This window comes from Orycteropus afer, unplaced genomic scaffold (assembly GCF_000298275.1).
Source record: "Orycteropus afer afer isolate SDZICR_OR568_19922 unplaced genomic scaffold, OryAfe1.0 scaffold00320, whole genome shotgun sequence".
NCBI lineage: Eukaryota > Metazoa > Chordata > Mammalia > Tubulidentata > Orycteropodidae > Orycteropus > Orycteropus afer.
In genome coordinates this window covers 871,153-879,122 of record NW_006921907.1, presented here as the reverse complement: position 1 = coordinate 879,122, position 7,970 = coordinate 871,153, and positions in this window count along the sequence as shown.

Here is a 7,970-nt window from a genome sequence, read left to right as displayed (position 1 = left end):
TAAAAATGTAAGCCAGAAGTTTCCCTACCTCTCTCCCCTCTCCTCCCTAATTTCCTTCCTTCAGGTAACTAGTTGATAAATATATACATATACACACATCAAAGAAAAAACACCAAATCATGGGAGAATGTTTTCAAGGAGGCAGAAAAAAGGTCCTTTCACTCACTTTATACAGCATTGTACTGTTTGAATGTTACATATTCTATCTTTGCAACTGAAAACACACATATATTCATGGACTCAAATCGACAAAGAGCAGAGAGAACCACATACCCACTGCACTCATTCTTTCTACTGAAAGAAATATCCTGAAAAGCTTCAAGGACAATGCAAAGAGCAACACAAACACGCAGTGAGCTAACTTCAGAGTTTAAGAGGGTCTGTGCAATGGTGAATGAAATAACACTATCAGAGACAAGAAAAGACTGGGCAGTGGAATAATATTCCACCATAAGGTGAAGTGTGTCAGAGATCCCTCTTTACCTTCCTTGGACAAAGCCATTATAAGACTGCTGGGAGTGGGAACTTTGACAGGAAGAATAAAATTATTATTAAAAGAGGTGAAGAAATTATTCTGTCGAAAATAGGCTTGCTTGGGACTTAGCTTGAGTTTTTTGTTTTCTTCCTTTTAATTGTTTGAATTATAAAATATGTAACATTTATGTATATATAACAAATATACGTATTTGAGTTTGAAGAAATACAAGGAAGACCCATGCACCCACCAGCAAGCTTAAGAGAACATTGCTGGTGTCTCTGGCAACTCAAGGGTCCTGTGGGTCCTTCCCTTTCTCCATTACCTCCCTCCCTTGCCAGAAGAAATCACGGCCCTTAATTCTGTGTTCATCGCTCCCTTCTTATAATTCCTTCATATGATGTATCTGTCATGATACACGGTTTAGTTATACCTGTTTTGAACTTCCATCCTACTATTAAAAGACATTAGAAATGAAAATGCTAATATCAGCCTATGCCCCAATATACATGCAGAAATTTCTCTAGAGTACAGAAAGAGCGAAATTGTTAGGTCATAAGGCATGCTCACCTTCAACTTTAATAGATTACACCAAGCTATTTCCAAAGTGGTTGGACCACTTACACTCCTACCAGCTTCATATTCCTCACCAACACTTGTTCTCATTGTGGCTTTAACTTGCATTTCTCTAATTGCTACTAAAAATATTGAATGATGCAGGAAACATCAAAAGAAGATGGAAAGACTACACAAAGTCACTGTACCAGAAAGAACTGGTTGGCATTTAAGCATTTGAAGAGGCAGAATATGATCAAGAATTGATGGTACTAAAGGAAGTCCAAGCTGTACTGAAAGCAAGGCTCCAGGAACTGCCAGAATACCCACTGAGATGTTTCAACAAATGGATGCAATTCTGGACGCCCTCACTCGTCTATGCCAAGAAATTTGGAAGACAGCTACCTGGCCAACTGACTAGAAGAGATCCTTTTCTGTGCCCATTCCAAAAAAAGTGATACAAGAGAATGCATAAATTATTGAACAATAATAGTAATATCATACGCAAGTAACCTTATACTAAAGATAATTCAAAAATGGCTCCAACAGTAAGTAGGGAACTGCCAGAAATTAAAGCCACATTCAGAAGAGGACATGGAACAAGGGATATCATTGCTGCATTGGGCAAATCTGCTTCAAGACCTCTTTAAAGTGTTAACACGGAAAGATGTCACTTTGAGGATGGAGATTCCTAAGCTGGATAATGAATAAGACTGAGGAACTAATGCCTTTGAATTATGGTGTTGGTAAAGAATACTGAATACACCATGGCCTGCCAGAAGAATGAAGAAATTTGTCTTGGAAGAAGTACAGCAGGAATGCTCTTTAGAAGCAAGGAGGGGAGATCCCATCTCGCTTACTTTGGACATGTAATAAGAAGGGACCAGTCCCTGGAGAAGTAAGTCACACTTGGTAAATTAGAGGGTTGGCAAAATGGAGGAAGGCCCTCAGTGGACTGGATTACACAGTGGTTGCAACGATGGGCTTGCAGACGGCATGACCGTGAGGATGGCACAGGACAGGGCATGTTTCCTTCTGTTGCACTCAGGTCGCTATGCGTCAAACAGACTCCACAGCAGCTAACAACAACAGTAACAACTATTTTGATAACCAGTTGTCCCAGAACCAGTTGCTAAAATGTTCTTTCTTTCCCCACTGATCAGCAGTGACAAATCTATCATATGTCAAGTTTCCACATATAAGTGGGTCTGTTTCTGACTGTTTCACTGGTCTACTTGTCTATCTCCGCTCTTACATTCACATTGTCTTAAATCCTATAGCTTTATAGTAAGTCTTCATATCTGTTAGAGCAAATCCAACCACCTAGTTTTTTTCTGGCTATTCTTGGTTCTTTGCCCTTTCATATAAATTCCAGAATTACTTTCATCAAATTCTACCAAGAAATTTTTTAATTAAAGGGAATATTTTTATCTGTATAGTATCAAGCTGATCTAACCATGAACATAGTACTTCTCTCCATTTATTTAGGTCTAGTGCCTAAGGCAGGAGCTCTGGTAGTGTAGTGCCTAAGGCACTTGACTGCTAACCAGAAGGCTGGTGGTTCAAACCCACCAGCCACTCCTCGGAAGGAAGATGGGGCAATCTACTTCCGTAGTGATACTGCCTTGGAAACCCAAGGAGGGGTTTCTATGAGTCGGGTCTGACTTAATGGCACATAACAACAACAGTGCCTAAGGCAGGAGCTGTGGTAGCATAGTGCCTAAGGCACTTGACTGCTAACTAGAAGGCTGGTAGTTCAAACCCACCAGCCACTCCTCGGAAGGAAGGATGGGCAATCTACTTGCATAGTGACATCACCTCAAAAACCCAATGAAGGGTCGCTATGAGTCGAACCTGACTTGATAGCAATGAGTTTGATTTTTGGTTTTTAATATAATTTCTAAATTTTCCCCAGGCAATTTAGCATCTCTTTTGCTAGATACATTCTTAGGAACTTCATATTTTGTTGTAAATGTTATTGTAGCCAGTTTCTTTCTTAGAATTACCTCTCCTGTTTGTTATGGAGCTCTGGTTGCATAGTGGATAAAGCATTCAACCACTAACCAAAAGGTCAGCAGTTCGAACCCACCAGCTGCTCCACGGAAGAACGATGAGGCACAGTCTGCTTCCGTAAGGATTTCCAGCTTTGGAAACTCCCCGGGGCAGTTCTACTCTGTCTTAAATGATCCTATGAGTTGGAATCAACTTGTGGTGGTGGGTTGGATTCTGTTTGTTATTGATACAGAGAAACTCAGCTGACTTTGGTATCCTACATTCAGTAAACTTGCTAAACACTCCTGGTTTTTAAATTTGTAGACCTTCTGAGTTTTCTATGATGATAACTGTGTCACAATGAGAGTTCTGAGCTTCCCTTTCATATCTTTATACATTTCCTTTCTTCTCCCTGTCTTGTTACACTGGCAAGGATTTCCAGTACAGTGGTGAATAAAAGCTGGGATAGCAGGCATCCTCCTCTTGTTGCTGGGTCTTTATAAAAATGCTGGTTTCAAATCTGAGTGTTGCAAGGACACACCTCCAGCTCTTCTGCAGATGCTCTGCACCAGGTCAGGTGAGGTTCCCTCTACCGCTGGCCTACTACGCGCTTCTTAGCATGTTGGAAGCTGGATTTAATGAAATGGATTCTCTGAATCTCCTGAAACGAACATACATCTATTCTTTTCCACGAGTGCAGAAAACTCTATGTTTCTATTGTGACTCACCTTTGTACTTCCAGAAAAAGGTTAGAAACCCCAGACTTTTCACTTGAAGAGTCAGAAGGGATAAAATAGACACTATCTGCTTAAGCCTTGTTAAACTCTACAATGCCAGTGCTACTTGATGTCTCAAGACCCCATTTCCTACCTGGCCTACATCTCCTACACTGTCCTGACTCATTCATGCTTTCTCTCAACTCTCAGAAGACTTACTATTGATGGTTTCCATTTGACGCTTGGCACGTGCTAGTCCTACATGTTCTGTCTCACCTAGAATGCTAGCCCCTCCAACAGCAGCTACTGGTAAGCAATCAATGAAAGCTTGCTGAAAGTGAGGATAACTTGAAAATTAAAGAGTTTAGCCTGCAGTATGGATTACATCTCAAAGAAAATGTAAATCCTCCACAACTGGACCAATAAGCAGCATTACAATAAAGGGAGAAAAGAGTAAAGTTGTTAAAGATCTCATATTACTTGGTTCCACAATCAACATCAATGGAAGCAGCAGTCTCACGACATCAGATGACGTATTGTAATGGGCAAATCTGCTGCAAAAGACCTCTGATGAGCAAAGATGTCTCTCTCCTTGAAGATTAACATGTGCCTAGCCCAAGCCATGGTATTTTCAATCACCTCATATGCATGTGAGAGCTGGACAATGAACAAGGAAGACCAAAGAAGAGTTGATGGTTTTGAGTTGTGGTGTTGGTAAAGAATGCTGAAAGTACCATGGACTTCCCAAAGAATGAACAAATGTGTCCTGGAAGAAGTACAGCTGAGAAGCAAGAATGGCCAGACTTTGTCTCACCTACTTTGGTCATGTTGTCAGAAGGTACCACTCCCTGTAGAAGGATATCATGCTCAGAGAAGTGGAGGGTCAACGAAAAAGAGGAAGGCCCTCAATGAGATGGATTGACACAGCGGCTGCAACAACGGGCTCAGGTACAGCAATGATCGTGAGGCTGGCCCAGGACTGGGCAATGTTTCATTCTGTTCCACAGAGGGTTGCTGAGTCAGGGCTGACTCGACGGCACCTAACAACAACATTTAGGCTTAACATATCCTCATAGACATTTTAAGAGTCCACGTTTCGTGGTAAAACATTAGTTGGCTAACAGTGCAGCATGCTTAGAAAATGAGACTTCTGGGTATATGAGTTTTTCTGGAGAGCTAAATTTTTAATCCCTTAAACACTCTCAAAAAAGGAGCTCAACCTGGTGTAACCACTGAGACTATGGCCCCTAGCTGCCCTTCAGGTCTGGAATTGAACCCACAACTGTGGTTTCCAGCCAAACAAAGTACAGGCATGTGAGTTAAACATTTACCGCAAGTAGACACACGCCCTGGAGAGAACAATCATGGGAGAAGGAAGGGCTGCTTATGCACAGGGAGATAGCTCAGGGTGCAGAAGAGTATGAAGGGATGGACACTGGGAGGAGGTAACTATGGGGAGGAAGTGGGAGGGGAGCTGCTGCATTGTAAATTTTGGTCAATGACATGAGACAAAGTATATGTGAACTGCTGTATGAAAAGAGAATTTACTCTGTAAATCTTCACCCAAATCCTAATAAAAAAAAAAAAGGAGCTCAAGTGGTACAGTGCCTAAGGCAATTGACTGCTAACCAAAAGGTTGGCAGTTCAAACCCACCAGCTTCACAGAAGGAAAACCGGGCAATCTAGTTCTGTAAAGATTTACCACCTAGGAAACCCCATGGGGGTCATTATGTGTTGGATTCAACTTAATGGCAGTGGGTTTGGTTTGGGTTTTAAACACTCTCTGAAACTTTCAAACCATTTTAAATCATACTCTACACTTTCCTACTTTATCATCAGGGTATTCTAACCATGCGTTATCCATTTTTTAAAAAGCATAATTTTAACTTTTTCTTGTTGAGTCAGTAAATCACCAGGAGCCCGGCGGAGCAATGAGGCAGTGCTTGGCTGCTAACCGAAGGGTCTGTGGTTTGAACCTACCGGCAGCTCCGTGGGAGGAAAGACTCCCTCTGTGATCTGCTCTCCTAAAGGTTACAGCCTGGGAAACGACATAGGGCAGTTCTGCTCTGTCGTCTGCGCTGCTAGGAGTCAGAGTCGACTCAAAGGCATACAATAGCACGTCATTAGGCATGTCAGCTGTAGTACCAGACGTGGGATGCAGAACCTTAGCTGTGGCCCTCCAAGTGTCTTGAACAACAGAAAGCTGACATTGTCCTCCTTTGGTACTGACTCTAGTTTAGTCTCATCAGCAATTCACAACCCTTCCTCCTCCACTCTCCACTCATCCCATTACACAATGCACAGCTGTTGAACTGATACATTCTTTGCCCTGATACTGTAAAATGTTACTATTTCTTCCATTGCAACAACCTCCAGCTTGTTTTCCACTGCAGACTCCTTCTCAGGACCTATGACTAGGTGACCTCAACACGGCTTCTAATCTTCAGAGCCAACACAGTCCCTGGGTGTGACTATGGAGCCAGGTGCTTGGGTTCAAATACTAGCTTGACACCTCCTAGTTGTGGTTCAAACCCACCAGCCACTCCCTGGAAGGAAGGTTGGGCAATCTACTTCCGCAGTGATACGGTCTCGGAAACCCAAGGAGGGGTCGCTATGAGTCGGGTCCGACTCCACGGCACATACCAACAACAGTTGAAAAACTGATGGCAAACTATTTCACCTTCTCCTAGAGCCCCAGGCCTTGCTTCCAAGGTGGCTCTGGGAATCCAGAGCACTACACATCCGACTCGATGGCACATAACAACAACAACAACACATGTGTTAACTAAATGCATACAAAAATGCTATCAACCTGGACCCGGCTGCTCTCTTCTTATCTTTGTGTCTCTTAAATACTGCTTCAGTATTTCTCACTCTGGGTCACAGTTGTGTTGTTGCTGTTTTGCAGGGGAGAAAGAGGGTGAAAGGAGCGATTATTATAGACGTCACTAACTGATCTCATCCCTCCTTCCCACTGATCAGTGACTCGATCAAAAGCATATGCACGCATGCTGTGTGTGTGTGTGCATACATGCAAGTGTGGTGTGTGTGTGCACGCATGTGTGGTATATCCATTTACTGTTCTCTTAGCCATGCTAAAATGAGCACAGGTGAAGAAACCAGGGCTGTTTGTTTAATCAATAATAATAGTAACAAGTGGCGTAGTGACTAAGCCACTTGACTACTAACCAGAAGGCTGGTGGTTCATACCCACCAGTCACTCCCCGGGAGGAAGATGGGGCTTCCATAGTCATACTTCATAGTGATACTGCCTCAGAAACCCAAGGAGGGGTCACTATGAGTCGGGTCCGACTCCACGGCACATAACAACAACAGAGACATGTATAATAGCAATTTTCAAATATCAGCAGGGCTGTAATGGTGAAAAACATTTAAAATTCCACGAAACAGGCCATCTCTCTAAGCTATAGGCTTTCTATCACTGAACATGCTTAAGCAGAGAATTGTTGACCGGGCATCAAGGATGCTGTAAGAAAGATGCTGTTTGTTTGTTTGAATTTAGAGTCGGATAACCTCAAAGATGCCTTCTACCACCGCTGAGCTCTTGATAATATGAGTCATAAAGATGTTACCAGTTGTGAGTCACACACACATCGCAAACGCGCTCCTGCAGGCGCCTAATTCTTCACTCCCCACAGGGTTGGCACAGTACAACAGATCTGAGTGAAGAATTCTAGCCCTCAGGCTGTGGATAAGTCAACCCTGAGTAACAAAAATCCCCTAAGTACTTAGCTGATTCTGTTAGGACCAACAATACCATAATGCATCTATCCCAAAGTGGAACTGGGCAAAAGGGTGCGTATTTCCAGGTTAAACTATCAGACAGTCCTAACTCCTCTCTTTCAAGGCGCCAGACAAAGGCAGACCGAGGGGAGCTGGCAGGTTAAGGAGTAGGTGCAGGATGGCCCAGGGTGAAAGAGAGCTAGGCCGAGCCCGCACACAGGCAGGAAGGAGGGAAGGACAAAGGCCTCGGGGAGACCGCGCTGGACTAGAAGGCTGTAACGAAGTGCCCGAAGTGGCCTGGAGGATGCAAAAGTTTGACCGCAGTCGTTAGGAGAAAGTAGCGGGGCCCGGGGCAGCTGCGGGCCTTTACTGCACAGTCCCAGCCTCCCGGGTGCCGAGCGCGCCTGTCTGCCCCAGCGGAGGGGGCCTCGCTCAGCTGCGGGGCGCCAGAGCTGCAGCCTCGAAGCGGTCCTGCGGGCAGCGGGCAG